At 54.9% G+C, this 18216-nt stretch overlaps 10 non-coding genes across 10 annotated transcripts; all 10 read right to left on the bottom strand.

Annotated features, from left to right (window-relative positions):
* Positions 1–1192: 1192 nt before the first annotated feature.
* Positions 1193–1284, bottom strand: LOC132360992 (small nucleolar RNA SNORD116). The gene has a single exon (XR_009501309.1). It is a non-coding gene; the product is annotated as a small nucleolar RNA SNORD116 (small nucleolar RNA).
* A 389-nt stretch (positions 1285–1673) lies between these two features.
* Positions 1674–1765, bottom strand: LOC132361333 (small nucleolar RNA SNORD116). Its single transcript, XR_009501638.1, has one exon. It is a non-coding gene; the product is annotated as a small nucleolar RNA SNORD116 (small nucleolar RNA).
* A 2441-nt stretch (positions 1766–4206) lies between these two features.
* Positions 4207–4298, bottom strand: LOC132361620 (small nucleolar RNA SNORD116). The gene has a single exon (XR_009501895.1). It is a non-coding gene; the product is annotated as a small nucleolar RNA SNORD116 (small nucleolar RNA).
* Positions 4299–6723: 2425 nt separating this feature from the next.
* Positions 6724–6815, bottom strand: LOC132360991 (small nucleolar RNA SNORD116). The gene has a single exon (XR_009501308.1). It is a non-coding gene; the product is annotated as a small nucleolar RNA SNORD116 (small nucleolar RNA).
* Positions 6816–7204: 389 nt separating this feature from the next.
* On the bottom strand, positions 7205–7296 carry LOC132361332 (small nucleolar RNA SNORD116). Its single transcript, XR_009501637.1, has one exon. It is a non-coding gene; the product is annotated as a small nucleolar RNA SNORD116 (small nucleolar RNA).
* Positions 7297–9737: 2441 nt separating this feature from the next.
* On the bottom strand, positions 9738–9829 carry LOC132361619 (small nucleolar RNA SNORD116). The gene has a single exon (XR_009501894.1). It is a non-coding gene; the product is annotated as a small nucleolar RNA SNORD116 (small nucleolar RNA).
* Positions 9830–12254: 2425 nt separating this feature from the next.
* On the bottom strand, positions 12255–12346 carry LOC132360989 (small nucleolar RNA SNORD116). The gene has a single exon (XR_009501306.1). It is a non-coding gene; the product is annotated as a small nucleolar RNA SNORD116 (small nucleolar RNA).
* A 389-nt stretch (positions 12347–12735) lies between these two features.
* LOC132361331 (small nucleolar RNA SNORD116) lies at positions 12736–12827 on the bottom strand. The gene has a single exon (XR_009501636.1). It is a non-coding gene; the product is annotated as a small nucleolar RNA SNORD116 (small nucleolar RNA).
* A 2440-nt stretch (positions 12828–15267) lies between these two features.
* LOC132361618 (small nucleolar RNA SNORD116) lies at positions 15268–15359 on the bottom strand. Its single transcript, XR_009501893.1, has one exon. It is a non-coding gene; the product is annotated as a small nucleolar RNA SNORD116 (small nucleolar RNA).
* Positions 15360–17784: 2425 nt separating this feature from the next.
* Positions 17785–17876, bottom strand: LOC132361873 (small nucleolar RNA SNORD116). Its single transcript, XR_009502138.1, has one exon. It is a non-coding gene; the product is annotated as a small nucleolar RNA SNORD116 (small nucleolar RNA).
* Positions 17877–18216: the final 340 nt, after the last annotated feature.

Genomic DNA, 18216 nt, shown 5'->3' with positions numbered 1-18216 from the left:
ATGCATGCTGGAGATCACAGGCTCGCAGCACCAGAAGGTGGCAGGACAAAATGACCCCTGCAGCACACATTCACTCCAGCCCTTAAACCTGTAGCGTTGCCTTGGCGGCCGACTCCCTTCTTTCTGCATGGTTGGGCCCAAAGACCTCCGGGAAGAGCTCCAAACCTCAGGGAATGCTATGCCGACCTGGTATAGCAATGACGATGGGCTGTCCTAAGGAACACCTTAACATCCTCAACATAGGGGCAATGAGGCCACACAGGGACAAAACATCCCAACGGCTCCAAATCGGTCCCAGTGAGAAGACACCATACTGTGCCGTGAAGGCACCATTCGCTGGAACAAGGACCCGCCGTGAAGCACATTGAGAAAGGAGAGGAAAAGGTTGGGATGGTCCACGAATGTGCACCTGTATTCCTTCCCTACACGGGGCTCCAAATGCTCCTGAAGATATCCCAAAAGAGTTCCGGGAACCCTATGTCCACCGACATATCCACCCATACCGATCTATCCACCCAACAGTAAGCCTGTGGGCTTAGCCAACACTCTCCCGTGTATTTCCCGCTCGCCTTGCCTTGCTCTCTCCACCAGGATCCAAACGAATCCACCCCTCACCTAAGTAGCTTGATGTCCCCTGGATTTGCCTAAGGCACTTTCCAAACTCTCCACACACAGCAGACAAGCAGGACACAACCCAAGGAGGCGCCATCAACGTCGCCGAAATCCCGGGGACAGTGGCCCATTTGATTTCCCCCGACCATCAGGGCAAACCTGAACTATATCCCACCTCCCAAGCTGAACATGACATAGACGCCTGGCCTGGCCAGGACTCCTTCTCTCACCCTGAGAGCAGAGACTTCTGTTTCCTTGCGGGAACAAGGCAACGACCTGAGCTTGAGGGTGGCCTGTAGATCTCAATGGCAAGCCAGAGGAGTACCAGTGGCTCACGCTTCCTTTCGCACCCGCACGCTGACCGCGGCAGGGGATAGCAGTTCTGGCTAGACTCAGGTGCCCAGAGACGTCAAGTTGTCCTTAGCCTTCCCACGTAGATGGACATCCCAGGCTCCTTTCCACATGGCTCTTTCTGCACGAGAAGCCCGCCACCCTCCACTTGAACAATGTTGCTGCGCACGCCCACAGTAGCAAATGCAACATGGACCTCTCCCTAATTTTCCTTTGGGAGCCACGTGCTGGACCTCAGTTAGGATGAGAAGACGGTAGGTATTGCTCATTCATTCTGTTTAGATTTCCAAGGAATGCATTTATGGGAGTCCTCACTGATCCACGCTCTTGCTCAAAGGCTGGACGTGCAAAGTCGCGGACTGTCAGCAAGCTCAATCCTCTCAGCAGTAGGGAGCGGCCAGACTCGAGCCACGGGGCAGGAAGTGCACCCACGTCTCAGGGCATCGGAGCTCGGGTGCCCCAGGAAGAGCCCAGAATGTGACGGTGTAGTCTCGCGGCACAAGTCCCCGTGGCCAAACTTCTAGGTTTCTTCAAAGAAGTTCCGTTTACCCCCACAAGGTTTCTACCAGGAACCTTGTCGAGCCAGAGGCGATGCCCTTGGATCACACAGAAAGCTATTGGCATTGGAGATATTCCAATGCCCAAACTGGCAGGGCAAACCCTTGCAGCAACTGGGTTACTTGCCCTGGCGCCTTGTATTTTCGCCCCCAGGCCCGTCAGTGACATGACCGCGGAGAAACCTGAGACCCATTCATTTGTTCAGAGTTCCAAGCAGTGCATTTATGGGAGTCATCATCAATCCACCTGCTCAAAGGCTGCACGTTCAAAGTCGCAGGCTCCACCGCGGGGCAGCCACCGATCTCAATCATGTCAGCAGTCAGGAGTGGCCAGAGGCGACCCACGGGGCTGCAAATGGAGCTAAGGATCATGGCATCAGATCTGGGGTTCCCCTGCAAGAGCCAAGAAGGTGAGGGTGTAGTCTCAGTGCACAAGTCCCCGTGGCCAAACATCTAGGTTTCTGCAAAGAAGTTCCACTCACCACCACAAGGTTCCTACGAGGAGCCTCAAGGACTTCACGCCAAAACCAGTCTGAGACTCTTTTGCCTTGACTTGCCTCACCTTGCCACACTCTCCTCACTTCGCCAGGTATCATGGACTATACAGAGGGCCCAATGCTGCTGCAGGTGTTTGTTCCCTGGCACTCCACCACATGCCTCAGGGTGACAGAACACAGGGATGTTTGATAAAAGTGAACGGGCGCACAGAGGCAAAGGGTGATACCGCCCACCGATGTGCGCTATATCTCCCCTCAACATTTCATTTGCAGTCCATCATGTCTGTGTGTCCACAGCCAAACGTGAATGCATCGTGGCACAGATGCCTTCAGAGCGCACGGGCATCAGCACAAAGAGCACGGCCGTCCATCAACCCCCTGGTATGGGCCTTGAACTTTCCTGCCTGAGCCACCTCCCCGCCGACACAGCATAAGGATGTCATCCTGAACTGCTGAGACACCCTCAGGGGAACTGGGATTACTCAGCGTAAAAGCCACTGCCCTCTGGTGAACCAAACCACTCCTGGTGCATACGCTCCCACACAATGGATTCACCCACAAGGGGAAATGTGGTCTCTGAGATCTTCCACAAGGGAACGGCCCTTGGCCAAATGGGACGACCTCCAACAAAAGCAGCTTGTAGGGACCGGTGACAAAACGCACCAGAGGAACTCCTGGACTGAACAATGGAGATTCACCTGCAGCCAGACTTCCTGGCCTGCTGCCAAGACTGGCCACCAACACTTGGCCCACGCACAAAGCTAATGGCATCAGAATCATTCCGACGCCCAACGTGGCGGGGCAAACACTTGCAGCAATTGTGTAACTTGCAGTGGTGTCTGGTACTTTCACCCTCATCAGTGGCGTGACATTGGGGAAACCCTGAGGCCCAGGTCCTCTACAAGCAACTTGTTACCCACAGCCATGCAACGACAGAACTCAGACAACAGCCTAGACACTTGAACCGGTATGACTTCTGTAGCCTGTGGCCAGGCTCGCCGGTTACCACAGTCTCGACGTACCAGCGGGTGGCAGGAAAAATGACACCCACACCACACATCCTCTCCTGCCCTTAAACCTGCAGCTTTTCCTTGGCAGCCAAGTCCCTTGTTTCTGCACAGTTGCACCCAATGACCTCCGGGTAGAGCTCCAATCCTCAGGGAACGCTATGTGGGCTGGGTATAGAGTCGATGCCTGGCTGTCCTCAGGAACACCTTCACATCTTCAACACAGGGGGAACGTGGTCAGACAGGTACAAAACACCCCACGGCCTCCAAATCGGCCCCCATGAGGAGACACCATACTGTGCCATGAAGGCAACCATTCGCTGGCACAAGAACCCGCCATGAAGCAAATCGACCAGGGAGAGGAAAGAGGCGGGACAGTCCACAAATGTGCTCCCGTATTCCCTCCCTACACGTGCCTCCAGATGCTCCTGAGGGAATCCCAAATGTGTTCCGGGAACCCCATGGCCACCGTCGATCTATCCACCCACCAGTAAACCTGTGGGCTTAGCCAGCCATCTCACGTGTCTCTTTCACTCGCCTTGCCTTACTCTCTCTCCACCGGGATCCCAACGTGTCACGGCAAGATGCCAGAGCCACCCCTCACCAAAGAAGCTTGCCATGACCAAGTTAGACTAAGGCATTTTCCAGCCCCTTCACACAGCACACACAAGCAGGACACAACCCGAGGAGGAGCCATCAGATTGGCCAAACTCCCAGGAACAGTGGCCCATTTGATTTCTCCCCTCAGCAGGAGAAAGCTAAACTGCATCTGGTCTCCCATGCAGAACATGACAAAGAAGCCTGCCCTAGGCCTGGAATCCTGTTCTGACCCTGAGCCTACAGACTTCTGTTTCTTTGAGGCCACAAGGCAATGACCAGCAGGTGGGGGCAGCCTGTAGAACTCAAGTGCAGGTGGCAGGACGAGCAATGGCTCACGCTTCCTCTCCTACCTGCATGCTGAACCGTGGCAGGGGACAGCAGTCCTGGCTAGACCAAGGAACCCAGAGACGGCACGCTGTCCCAAGCCTTCCCACCTGGATTGGCATCCCAGGCTCCTTTCCCAATGGCTCTTCTCCCCAGGAGATGACCACAACCCTCAACTTGAACAACGTGGCTGTAGACACCCACGGCCGCAAATGCAACGTGAACCTCTCCCTACTTTCCTTTTGGGAGCCACGTGCTGGACCTCAGTTCCAACGAGGAGACGGTAGGGATTTCTCACTCATTTTGTTCAGATTTCCAAGGAATGCATTTGTGGGAGTCATCATCGATCCAAGCACATGCTCAAACGGTGGACATGCAAAGTTGCAGATTCCACCATGGGACGGCCAGCGAGCTGAATCATATCAGCGTACGGAAGTGGCCAGAGCCGAGCCACGGGTCAGGAAATGCAGCCAGTTCTCAGGGCATCAAAGCTCGTGTTCCCCGAGAAAAGACCAGAAGGTGAGGGTGTAGCCCCGGTGCACACGTTCCCATCGCCAAACCTTTAGGTTTAGCAAAGAAGTGTCGCTTACCGCAACAAGGGTTAAAGCAGGATCCTCAAGGAATGCACGCCAACACCCCTCTGAGACTCCTTTGGCTGGCCTCGCCTTGCCACACCATCCTCACTTCAACGGGTATCAGGGATTATACGGATGGCCCCAGGCTGCTGCTGGCATTCCTTCCCTGGCATTTCACCTGGCTCAGGGTGAGAGAACACACGCATGCTTGAGGAGGGTGCACAGGCGCACCGAGGGAAAGGGCGATACCACCCAGCATTGTGTGTTCTATCTCTCCTCAACATTTCATTTACTGTCCATCTTGCCTGTGTGTCCGCAGGCAAACGTGAAAGCATCGTGGCACTGGCGCCTTCAGAGCGTGCGGCCATCAGGACAAAGAGTGCCACCGACCAACAACCCCCTGGTCTCGGGCCCTGAAATTCCTCTCCTGAGCAATCTGCCCTCCATCACAGCAAAAGGATGTCTTCCTGATCCCCTGAGACACCCTCAGGACAACTGTGCCCCCTCAGCCTAAGAGCAAGTGCCCTCTATGGGAACAAACACGCGTTTGGCCCTTATGATTAAACACAGTGGACACGCCCTCAAGGGGAGAGATCTTCCATAAGGGAAGGGCCCTTGGCTGAATAAGACGACCTCCATCAAAAGCGGCTCGTAGGGACCCGTGACAAAGGGCACCTGAAGAACCCCTGGACTGATCAAGGGAGACTCACCAGCAGGCATACTTCCTGGTCTCCTGCCAAGCCAGAGGAACTTCCCTAGGACCGCAACCAAAGCTAATGGCAAGGGAGCCATTCCAATGCCCAAAATGGCGGGCCAAACACTTGTAGCAACTGGGTAACTTATCGTAGCACCTTGCACATTCGCATTCTCCCCTTCAAGGACAAGACCTTGGAGAAACCATGAGACCCAGGTCCTCCAGAACCAACGTGTCACCCACAGCCGTGCAATGAGAGAACGCACCCAACATCCTGGACCCTTGAACCGGCATGGCTTCTCTGGCTTGAAGCCATGCATGCTGGAGATCACAGGCTCGCAGCACCAGAAGGTGGCAGGACAAAATGACCCCTGCAGCACACATTCACTCCAGCCCTTAAACCTGTAGCGTTGCCTTGGCGGCCGACTCCCTTCTTTCTGCATGGTTGGGCCCAAAGACCTCCGGGAAGAGCTCCAAACCTCAGGGAATGCTATGCCGACCTGGTATAGCAATGACGATGGGCTGTCCTAAGGAACACCTTAACATCCTCAACATAGGGGCAATGAGGCCACACAGGGACAAAACATCCCAACGGCTCCAAATCGGTCCCAGTGAGAAGACACCATACTGTGCCGTGAAGGCACCATTCGCTGGAACAAGGACCCGCCGTGAAGCACATTGAGAAAGGAGAGGAAAAGGTTGGGATGGTCCACGAATGTGCACCTGTATTCCTTCCCTACACGGGGCTCCAAATGCTCCTGAAGATATCCCAAAAGAGTTCCGGGAACCCTATGTCCACCGACATATCCACCCATACCGATCTATCCACCCAACAGTAAGCCTGTGGGCTTAGCCAACACTCTCCCGTGTATTTCCCGCTCGCCTTGCCTTGCTCTCTCCACCAGGATCCAAACGAATCCACCCCTCACCTAAGTAGCTTGATGTCCCCTGGATTTGCCTAAGGCACTTTCCAAACTCTCCACACACAGCAGACAAGCAGGACACAACCCAAGGAGGCGCCATCAACGTCGCCGAAATCCCGGGGACAGTGGCCCATTTGATTTCCCCCGACCATCAGGGCAAACCTGAACTATATCCCACCTCCCAAGCTGAACATGACATAGACGCCTGGCCTGGCCAGGACTCCTTCTCTCACCCTGAGAGCAGAGACTTCTGTTTCCTTGCGGGAACAAGGCAACGACCTGAGCTTGAGGGTGGCCTGTAGATCTCAATGGCAAGCCAGAGGAGTACCAGTGGCTCACGCTTCCTTTCGCACCCGCACGCTGACCGCGGCAGGGGATAGCAGTTCTGGCTAGACTCAGGTGCCCAGAGACGTCAAGTTGTCCTTAGCCTTCCCACGTAGATGGACATCCCAGGCTCCTTTCCACATGGCTCTTTCTGCACGAGAAGCCCGCCACCCTCCACTTGAACAATGTTGCTGCGCACGCCCACAGTAGCAAATGCAACATGGACCTCTCCCTAATTTTCCTTTGGGAGCCACGTGCTGGACCTCAGTTAGGATGAGAAGACGGTAGGTATTGCTCATTCATTCTGTTTAGATTTCCAAGGAATGCATTTATGGGAGTCCTCACTGATCCACGCTCTTGCTCAAAGGCTGGACGTGCAAAGTCGCGGACTGTCAGCAAGCTCAATCCTCTCAGCAGTAGGGAGCGGCCAGACTCGAGCCACGGGGCAGGAAGTGCACCCACGTCTCAGGGCATCGGAGCTCGGGTGCCCCAGGAAGAGCCCAGAATGTGACGGTGTAGTCTCGCGGCACAAGTCCCCGTGGCCAAACTTCTAGGTTTCTTCAAAGAAGTTCCGTTTACCCCCACAAGGTTTCTACCAGGAACCTTGTCGAGCCAGAGGCGATGCCCTTGGATCACACAGAAAGCTATTGGCATTGGAGATATTCCAATGCCCAAACTGGCAGGGCAAACCCTTGCAGCAACTGGGTTACTTGCCCTGGCGCCTTGTATTTTCGCCCCCAGGCCCGTCAGTGACATGACCGCGGAGAAACCTGAGACCCATTCATTTGTTCAGAGTTCCAAGCAGTGCATTTATGGGAGTCATCATCAATCCACCTGCTCAAAGGCTGCACGTTCAAAGTCGCAGGCTCCACCGCGGGGCAGCCACCGATCTCAATCATGTCAGCAGTCAGGAGTGGCCAGAGGCGACCCACGGGGCTGCAAATGGAGCTAAGGATCATGGCATCAGATCTGGGGTTCCCCTGCAAGAGCCAAGAAGGTGAGGGTGTAGTCTCAGTGCACAAGTCCCCGTGGCCAAACATCTAGGTTTCTGCAAAGAAGTTCCACTCACCACCACAAGGTTCCTACGAGGAGCCTCAAGGACTTCACGCCAAAACCAGTCTGAGACTCTTTTGCCTTGACTTGCCTCACCTTGCCACACTCTCCTCACTTCGCCAGGTATCATGGACTATACAGAGGGCCCAATGCTGCTGCAGGTGTTTGTTCCCTGGCACTCCACCACATGCCTCAGGGTGACAGAACACAGGGATGTTTGATAAAAGTGAACGGGCGCACAGAGGCAAAGGGTGATACCGCCCACCGATGTGCGCTATATCTCCCCTCAACATTTCATTTGCAGTCCATCATGTCTGTGTGTCCACAGCCAAACGTGAATGCATCGTGGCACAGATGCCTTCAGAGCGCACGGGCATCAGCACAAAGAGCACGGCCGTCCATCAACCCCCTGGTATGGGCCTTGAACTTTCCTGCCTGAGCCACCTCCCCGCCGACACAGCATAAGGATGTCATCCTGAACTGCTGAGACACCCTCAGGGGAACTGGGATTACTCAGCGTAAAAGCCACTGCCCTCTGGTGAACCAAACCACTCCTGGTGCATACGCTCCCACACAATGGATTCACCCACAAGGGGAAATGTGGTCTCTGAGATCTTCCACAAGGGAACGGCCCTTGGCCAAATGGGACGACCTCCAACAAAAGCAGCTTGTAGGGACCGGTGACAAAACGCACCAGAGGAACTCCTGGACTGAACAATGGAGATTCACCTGCAGCCAGACTTCCTGGCCTGCTGCCAAGACTGGCCACCAACACTTGGCCCACGCACAAAGCTAATGGCATCAGAATCATTCCGACGCCCAACGTGGCGGGGCAAACACTTGCAGCAATTGTGTAACTTGCAGTGGTGTCTGGTACTTTCACCCTCATCAGTGGCGTGACATTGGGGAAACCCTGAGGCCCAGGTCCTCTACAAGCAACTTGTTACCCACAGCCATGCAACGACAGAACTCAGACAACAGCCTAGACACTTGAACCGGTATGACTTCTGTAGCCTGTGGCCAGGCTCGCCGGTTACCACAGTCTCGACGTACCAGCGGGTGGCAGGAAAAATGACACCCACACCACACATCCTCTCCTGCCCTTAAACCTGCAGCTTTTCCTTGGCAGCCAAGTCCCTTGTTTCTGCACAGTTGCACCCAATGACCTCCGGGTAGAGCTCCAATCCTCAGGGAACGCTATGTGGGCTGGGTATAGAGTCGATGCCTGGCTGTCCTCAGGAACACCTTCACATCTTCAACACAGGGGGAACGTGGTCAGACAGGTACAAAACACCCCACGGCCTCCAAATCGGCCCCCATGAGGAGACACCATACTGTGCCATGAAGGCAACCATTCGCTGGCACAAGAACCCGCCATGAAGCAAATCGACCAGGGAGAGGAAAGAGGCGGGACAGTCCACAAATGTGCTCCCGTATTCCCTCCCTACACGTGCCTCCAGATGCTCCTGAGGGAATCCCAAATGTGTTCCGGGAACCCCATGGCCACCGTCGATCTATCCACCCACCAGTAAACCTGTGGGCTTAGCCAGCCATCTCACGTGTCTCTTTCACTCGCCTTGCCTTACTCTCTCTCCACCGGGATCCCAACGTGTCACGGCAAGATGCCAGAGCCACCCCTCACCAAAGAAGCTTGCCATGACCAAGTTAGACTAAGGCATTTTCCAGCCCCTTCACACAGCACACACAAGCAGGACACAACCCGAGGAGGAGCCATCAGATTGGCCAAACTCCCAGGAACAGTGGCCCATTTGATTTCTCCCCTCAGCAGGAGAAAGCTAAACTGCATCTGGTCTCCCATGCAGAACATGACAAAGAAGCCTGCCCTAGGCCTGGAATCCTGTTCTGACCCTGAGCCTACAGACTTCTGTTTCTTTGAGGCCACAAGGCAATGACCAGCAGGTGGGGGCAGCCTGTAGAACTCAAGTGCAGGTGGCAGGACGAGCAATGGCTCACGCTTCCTCTCCTACCTGCATGCTGAACCGTGGCAGGGGACAGCAGTCCTGGCTAGACCAAGGAACCCAGAGACGGCACGCTGTCCCAAGCCTTCCCACCTGGATTGGCATCCCAGGCTCCTTTCCCAATGGCTCTTCTCCCCAGGAGATGACCACAACCCTCAACTTGAACAACGTGGCTGTAGACACCCACGGCCGCAAATGCAACGTGAACCTCTCCCTACTTTCCTTTTGGGAGCCACGTGCTGGACCTCAGTTCCAACGAGGAGACGGTAGGGATTTCTCACTCATTTTGTTCAGATTTCCAAGGAATGCATTTGTGGGAGTCATCATCGATCCAAGCACATGCTCAAACGGTGGACATGCAAAGTTGCAGATTCCACCATGGGACGGCCAGCGAGCTGAATCATATCAGCGTACGGAAGTGGCCAGAGCCGAGCCACGGGTCAGGAAATGCAGCCAGTTCTCAGGGCATCAAAGCTCGTGTTCCCCGAGAAAAGACCAGAAGGTGAGGGTGTAGCCCCGGTGCACACGTTCCCATCGCCAAACCTTTAGGTTTAGCAAAGAAGTGTCGCTTACCGCAACAAGGGTTAAAGCAGGATCCTCAAGGAATGCACGCCAACACCCCTCTGAGACTCCTTCGGCTGGCCTCGCCTTGCCACACCGTCCTCACTTCAACGGGTATCAGGGATTATACGGATGGCCCCAGGCTGCTGCTGGCATTCCTTCCCTGGCATTCCACCTGGCTCGGGGTGAGAGAACACACGCATGCTTGAGGAGGGTGCACAGGCGCACCGAGGGAAAGGGCGATACCACCCAGCATTGTGTGTTCTATCTCTCCTCAACATTTCATTTACTGTCCATCTTGCCTGTGTGTCCGCAGGCAAACGTGAAAGCATCGTGGCACTGGCGCCTTCAGAGCGTGCGGCCATCAGGACAAAGAGTGCCACCGACCAACAGCCCCCTGGTCTCGGGCCCTGAAATTCCTCTCCTGAGCAATCTGCCCTCCATCACAGCAAAAGGATGTCGTCCTGATCCCCTGAGACACCCTCAGGACAACTGTGCCCCCTCAGCCTAAGAGCAAGTGCCCTCTATGGGAACAAACACGCGTTTGGCCCTTATGATTAAACACAGTGGACACGCCCTCAAGGGGAGAGATCTTCCATAAGGGAAGGGCCCTTGGCTGAATAAGACGACCTCCATCAAAAGCGGCTCGTAGGGACCCGTGACAAAGGGCACCTGAAGAACCCCTGGACTGATCAAGGGAGACTCACCAGCAGGCATACTTCCTGGTCTCCTGCCAAGCCAGAGGAACTTCCCTAGGACCGCAACCAAAGCTAATGGCAAGGGAGCCATTCCAATGCCCAAAATGGCGGGCCAAACACTTGTAGCAACTGGGTAACTTATCGTAGCACCTTGCACATTCGCATTCTCCCCTTCAAGGACAAGACCTTGGAGAAACCATGAGACCCAGGTCCTCCAGAACCAACGTGTCACCCACAGCCGTGCAATGAGAGAACGCACCCAACATCCTGGACCCTTGAACCGGCATGGCTTCTCTGGCTTGAAGCCATGCATGCTGGAGATCACAGGCTCGCAGCACCAGAAGGTGGCAGGACAAAATGACCCCTGCAGCACACATTCACTCCAGCCCTTAAACCTGTAGCGTTGCCTTGGTGGCCGACTCCCTTCTTTCTGCATGGTTGGGCCCAAAGACCTCCGGGAAGAGCTCCAAACCTCAGGGAATGCTATGCCGACCTGGTATAGCAATGACGCTGGGCTGTCCTAAGGAACACCTTAACATCCTCAACATAGGGGCAATGAGGCCACACAGGGACAAAACATCCCAACGGCTCCAAATCGGTCCCAGTGAGAAGACACCATACTGTGCCGTGAAGGCACCATTCGCTGGAACAAGGACCCGCCGTGAAGCACATTGAGAAAGGAGAGGAAAAGGTTGGGATGGTCCACGAATGTGCACCTGTATTCCTTCCCTACAAGGGGCTCCAAATGCTCCTGAAGATATCCCAAAAGAGTTCCGGGAACCCTATGTCCACCGACATATCCACCCATACCGATCTATCCACCCAACAGTAAGCCTGTGGGCTTAGCCAACACTCTCCCGTGTATTTCCCGCTCGCCTTGCCTTGCTCTCTCCAGCAGGATCCAAACGAATCCACCCCTCACCTAAGTAGCTTGATATCCCCTGGATTTGCCTAAGGCACTTTGCAAACTCTCCACACACAACACACAAGCAGGACACAACCCAAGGAGGCGCCATCAGCGTCGCCCAAATCCCGGGGACAGTGGCCCATTTGATTTCCCCCGACCATCAGGGCAAACCTAAACTATATCCCACCTCCCAAGCTGAACATGACATAGACGCCTGGCCTGGCCAGGACTCCTTCTCTGACCCTGAGTGCAGAGACTTCTGTTTCCTTGCGGGAACAAGGCAACGACCTGAGCTTGAGGGTGGCCTGTAGATCTCAATGGCAAGCCAGAGGAGTACCAGTGGCTCACGCTTCCTTTCGCACCCGCACGCTGACCGCGGCAGGGGATAGCAGTTCTGGCTAGACTCAGGTGCCCAGAGACGTCAAGTTGTCCTTAGCCTTCCCACGTAGATGGACATCCCAGGCTCCTTTCCACATGGCTCTTTCTGCACGAGAAGCCCGCCACCCTCCACTTGAACAATGTTGCTGCGCACGCCCACAGTAGCAAATGCAACATGGACCTCTCCCTAATTTTCCTTTGGGAGCCACGTGCTGGACCTCAGTTAGGATGAGAAGACGGTAGGTATTGCTCATTCATTCTGTTTAGATTTCCAAGGAATGCATTTATGGGAGTCCTCACTGATCCACGCTCCTGCTCAAAGGCTGGACGTGCAAAGTCGCGGACTGTCAGCAAGCTCAATCCTCTCAGCAGTAGGGAGCGGCCAGACTCGAGCCACGGGGCAGGAAGTGCACCCACGTCTCAGGGCATCGGAGCTCGGGTGCCCCAGGAAAAGCCCAGAATGTGATGGTGTAGTCTCGCGGCACAAGTCCCCGTGGCCAAACTTCTAGGTTTCTTCAAAGAAGTTCCGTTTACCCCCACAAGGTTTCTACCAGGAACCTTGTCGAGCCAGAGGCGATGCCCTTGGATCACACAGAAAGCTATTGGCATTGGAGATATTCCAATGCCCAAACTGGCAGGGCAAACCCTTGCAGCAACTGGGTTACTTGCCCTGGCGCCTTGTATTTTCGCCCCCAGGCCCGTCAGTGACATGACCGCGGAGAAACCTGAGACCCATTCATTTGTTCAGAGTTCCAAGCAGTGCATTTATGGGAGTCATCATCAATCCACCTGCTCAAAGGCTGCACGTTCAAATTCACAGGCTCCAGCGCGGGGCAGCCACCGATCTCAATCATGTCAGCAGTCAGGAGTGGCCAGAGGCGACCCACGGGGCTGCAAATGGAGCTAAGGATCATGGCATCAGATCTGGGGTTCCCCTGCAAGAGCCAAGAAGGTGAGGGTGTAGTCTCAGTGCACAAGTCCCCGTGGCCAAACATCTAGGTTTCTGCAAAGAAGTTCCACTCACCACCACAAGGTTCCTACGAGGAGCCTCAAGGACTTCACGCCAAAACCACTCTGAGACTCTTTTGCCTTGACTTGCCTCACCTTGCCGCACTCTCCTCACTTCGCCAGGTATCATGGACTATACAGAGGGCCCAATGCTGCTGCAGGTGTTTGTTCCCTGGCACTCCACCACATGCCTCAGGGTGACAGAACACAGGGATGTTTGAGAAAAGTGAACGGGCGCACAGAGGCAAAGGGTGATACCGCCCACCGATGTGCGCTATATCTCCCCTCAACATTTCATTTGCAGTCCATCATGTCTGTTTGTCCACAGCCAAACGTGAATGCATCGTGGCACAGATGCCTTCAGAGCGCACGGGCATCAGCACAAAGAGCACGGCCGTCCATCATCCCCCCGGTATGGGCCTTGAACGTTCCTGCCTGAGCCACCTCCCTGCCGACACAGCATAAGGATGTCATCCTGAACTGCTGAGACACCCTCAGGGGAACTGGGATTACTCAGCGTAAAAGCCACTGCCCTCTGGGGAACCAAACCACTCCTGGCACATACGCTTCCACACAATGGATTCACCCTCAAGGGGAAATGTGGTCCCTGAGATCTTCAACAAGGGAACGGCCCTTGGCCAAATGGGACGACCTCCAACAAAAGCCGCTTGTAGGGACCAGTGACAAAACGCACCAGAGAAACTCCTGGACTGAACAATGGAGATTCACCTGCAGCCATACTTCCTGGCCTGCTGCCAAGACTGGCCACCAACACTTGGCCCACGCACAAAGCTAATGGCATCAGAATCATTCCGACGCCCAACGTGGCGGGGCAAACACTTGCAGCAATTGTGTAACTTGCAGTGGTGTCTGGTACTTTCACCCTCATCAGTGGCGTGACATTGGGGAAACCCTGAGGCCCAGGTCCTCTACAAGCAACTTGTTACCCACAGCCATGCAACGACAGAACTCAGACAACAGCCTAGACATTGAACCGGTATGACTTCTGTAGCCTGTGGCCAGGTTCGCCGGTTACCACAGTCTCGACGTACCAGCGGGTGGCAGGAAAAATGACACCCACACCACACATCCTCTCCTGCCCTTAAACCTGCAGCTTTTCCTTGGCAGCCAACTCCCTTGTTTCTGCACGGTTGCACCCAATGACCTCCGGGTAGAGCTCCAATCCTCAGGGAACGCTATGTGGGCTGGGTATAGAATCGATGCCTGGCTGTCCTCAGGAACACCTTCACATCTTCAACACAGGGGGAACGTGGTCAGACAGGGACAAAACACCCCAAGGCCTCCAAATCGGCCCCCATGAGGAGACACCATACTGTGCCATGAAGGCAACCATTCGCTGGCACAAGAACCCGCCATGAAGCAAATCGACCAAGGAGAGGAAAGAGGCGGGACAGTCCACAAATGTGCTCCCGTATTCCCTCCCTACACGTGCCTCCAGATGCTCCTGAGGGAATCCCAAATGTGTTCCGGGAACCCCATGGCCACCGTCGATCTATCCACCCACCAGTAAACCTGTGGGCTTAGCCAGCCATCTCACGTGTCTCTTTCACTCGCCTTGCCTTACTCTCTCTCCACCGGGATCCCAACGTGTCACGGCAAGATGCCAGAGCCACCCCTCACCAAAGAAGCTTGCCGTGACCAAGTTTGACTAAGGCATTTTCCAGCCCCTTCACACAGCACACACAAGCAGGACACAACCCGAGGAGGAGCCATCAGATTGGCCAAACTCCCAGGAACAGTGGCCCATTTGATTTCTCCCCTCAGCAGGAGAAACCTAAACTGCATCTGGTCTCCCATGCAGAACATGACAAAGAAGCCTGCCCTAGGCCTGGAATCCTGTTCTGACCCTGAGCCTACAGACTTCTGTTTCTTTGAGGCCACAAGGCAATGACCAGCTGGTGGGAGCAGCCTGTAGAACTCAAGTGCAGGTGGCAGGACGAGCAATGGCTCACGCTTCCTCTCCTACCTGCATGCTGAACCGTGGCAGGGGACAGCAGTCCTGGCTAGACCAAGGAACCCAGAGACGGCACGCTGTCCCAAGCCTTCCCACCTGGATTGGCATCCCAGGCTCCTTTCCCAATGGCTCTTTTCCCCAGGAGATGACCACAACCCTCAACTTGAACAACGTGGCTGTAGACACCCACGGCCGCAAATGCAACGTGAACCTCTCCCTACTTTCCTTTTGGGAGCCACGTGCTGGACCTCAGTTCCAACGAGGAGACGGTAGGGATTTCTCACTCATTTTGTTCAGATTTCCAAGGAATGCATTTGTGGGAGTCATCATCGATCCAAGCACATGCTCAAACGGTGGACATGCAAAGTTGCAGATTCCACCATGGGACGGCCAGCGAGCTGAATCATATCAGCGTACGGAAGTGGCCAGAGCCGAGCCACGGGTCAGGAAATGCAGCCAGTTCTCAGGGCATCAAAGCTCGTGTTCCCCGAGAAAAGACCAGAAGGTGAGGGTGTAGCCCCGGTGCACACGTTCCCATCGCCAAACCTTTAGGTTTAGCAAAGAAGTGTCGCTTACCGCAACAAGGGTTAAAGCAGGATCCTCAAGGAATGCACGCCAACACCCCTCTGAGACTCCTTCGGCTGGCCTCGCCTTGCCACACCGTCCTCACTTCAACGGGTATCAGGGATTATACGGATGGCCCCAGGCTGCTGCTGGCATTCCTTCCCTGGCATTCCACCTGGCTCGGGGTGAGAGAACACACGCATGCTTGAGGAGGGTGCACAGGCGCACCGAGGGAAAGGGCGATACCACCCAGCATTGTGTGTTCTATCTCTCCTCAACATTTCATTTACTGTCCATCTTGCCTGTGTGTCCGCAGGCAAACGTGAAAGCATCGTGGCACTGGCGCCTTCAGAGCGTGCGGCCATCAGGACAAAGAGTGCCACCGACCAACAACCCCCTGGTCTCGGGCCCTGAAATTCCTCTCCTGAGCAATCTGCCCTCCATCACAGCAAAAGGATGTCTTCCTGATCCCCTGAGACACCCTCAGGACAACTGTGCCCCCTCAGCCTAAGAGCAAGTGCCCTCTATGGGAACAAACACGCGTTTGGCCCTTATGATTAAACACAGTGGACACGCCCTCAAGGGGAGAGATCTTCCATAAGGGAAGGGCCCTTGGCTGAATAAGACGACCTCCATCAAAAGCGGCTCGTAGGGACCCGTGACAAAGGGCACCTGAAGAACCCCTGGACTGATCAAGGGAGACTCACCAGCAGGCATACTTCCTGGTCTCCTGCCAAGCCAGAGGAACTTCCCTAGGACCGCAACCAAAGCTAATGGCAAGGGAGCCATTCCAATGCCCAAAATGGCGGGCCAAACACTTGCAGCAACTGGGTAACTTATCGTAGCACCTTGCACATTCGCATTCTCCCCTTCAAGGACAAGACCTTGGAGAAACCATGAGACCCAGGTCCTCCAGAACCAACGTGTCACCCACAGCCGTGCAATGAGAGAACGCACCCAACATCCTGGACCCTTGAACCGGCATGGCTTCTCTGGCTTGAAGCCATGCATGCTGGAGATCACAGGCTCGCAGCACCAGAAGGTGGCAGGACAAAATGACCCCTGCAGCACACATTCACTCCAGCCCTTAAACCTGTAGCGTTGCCTTGGTGGCCGACTCCCTTCTTTCTGCATGGTTGGGCCCAAAGACCTCCGGGAAGAGCTCCAAACCTCAGGGAATGCTATGCCGACCTGGTATAGCAATGACGCTGGGCTGTCCTAAGGAAAACCTTAACATCCTCAACATAGGGGCAATGAGGCCACACAGGGACAAAACATCCCAACGGCTCCAAATCGGTCCCAGTGAGAAGACACCATACTGTGCCGTGAAGGCACCATTCGCTGGAACAAGGACCCGCCGTGAAGCACATTGAGAAAGGAGAGGAAAAGGTTGGGATGGTCCACGAATGTGCACCTGTATTCCTTCCCTACACGGGGCTCCAAATGCTCCTGAAGATATCCCAAAAGAGTTCCGGGAACCCTATGTCCACCGACATATCCACCCATACCGATCTATCCACCCAACAGTAAGCCTGTGGGCTTAGCCAACACTCTCCCGTGTATTTCCCGCTCGCCTTGCCTTGCTCTCTCCAGCAGGATCCAAACGAATCCACCCCTCACCTAAGTAGCTTGATATCCCCTGGATTTGCCTAAGGCACTTTCCAAACTCTCCACACACAACACACAAGCAGGACACAACCCAAGGAGGCGCCATCAGCGTCGCCCAAATCCCGGGGACAGTGGCCCATTTGATTTCCCCTGACCATCAGGGCAAACCTGAACTATATCCCACCTTCCAAGCTGAACATGACATAGACGCCTGGCCTGGCCAGGACTCCTTCTCTGACCCTGAGTGCAGAGACTTCTGTTTCCTTGCGGGAACAAGGCAATGACCTGAGCTTGAGGGTGGCCTGTAGATCTCAATGGCAAGCCAGAGGAGTACCCGTGGCTCACGCTTCCTTTCGCACCCGCACGCTGACCGCGGCAGGGGATAGCAGTTCTGGCTAGACTCAGGTGCCCAGAGACGTCAAGTTGTCCTTAGCCTTCCCACGTAGATGGACATCCCAGGCTCCTTTCCACATGGCTCTTTCTGCACGAGAAGCCCGCCACCCTCAACTTGAACAATGTTGCTGCGCATGCCCACAGTAGCAAATGCAACATGGACCTCTCCCTAATTTTCCTTTGGGAGCCACGTGCTGGACCTCAGTTAGGATGAGAAGACGGTAGGTATTGCTCATTCATTTTGTTTAGATTTCCAAGGAATGCATTTATGGGAGTCATCACTGATCCATGCTCCTGCTCAAAGGCTGGACGTGCAAAGTCGTGGACTGTCAGCAAGCTCAATCCTCTCAGCAGTAGGGAGCGGCCAGACTCGAGCCACGGGGCAGGAAGTGCACCCACGTCTCAGGGCATCGGAGCTCGGGTGCCCCAGGAAGAGCCCAGAATGTGACGGTGTAGTCTCGCGGTACAAGTCCCCATGGCCAAACTTCTAGGTTTCTTCAAAGAAGTTCCGTTTACCCCCACAAGGTTTCTACCAGGAACCTTGTCGAGCAAGAGGCGATGCCCTTCGATCACACAGAAAGCTATTGGCATTGGAGATATTCCAATGCCCAAACTGGCAGGGCAAACC

Source organism: Balaenoptera ricei, chromosome 2 (assembly GCF_028023285.1).
Source record: "Balaenoptera ricei isolate mBalRic1 chromosome 2, mBalRic1.hap2, whole genome shotgun sequence".
Lineage (NCBI taxonomy): Eukaryota > Metazoa > Chordata > Mammalia > Artiodactyla > Balaenopteridae > Balaenoptera > Balaenoptera ricei.
This window is presented reverse-complemented; position numbering and strand designations above follow the sequence as displayed.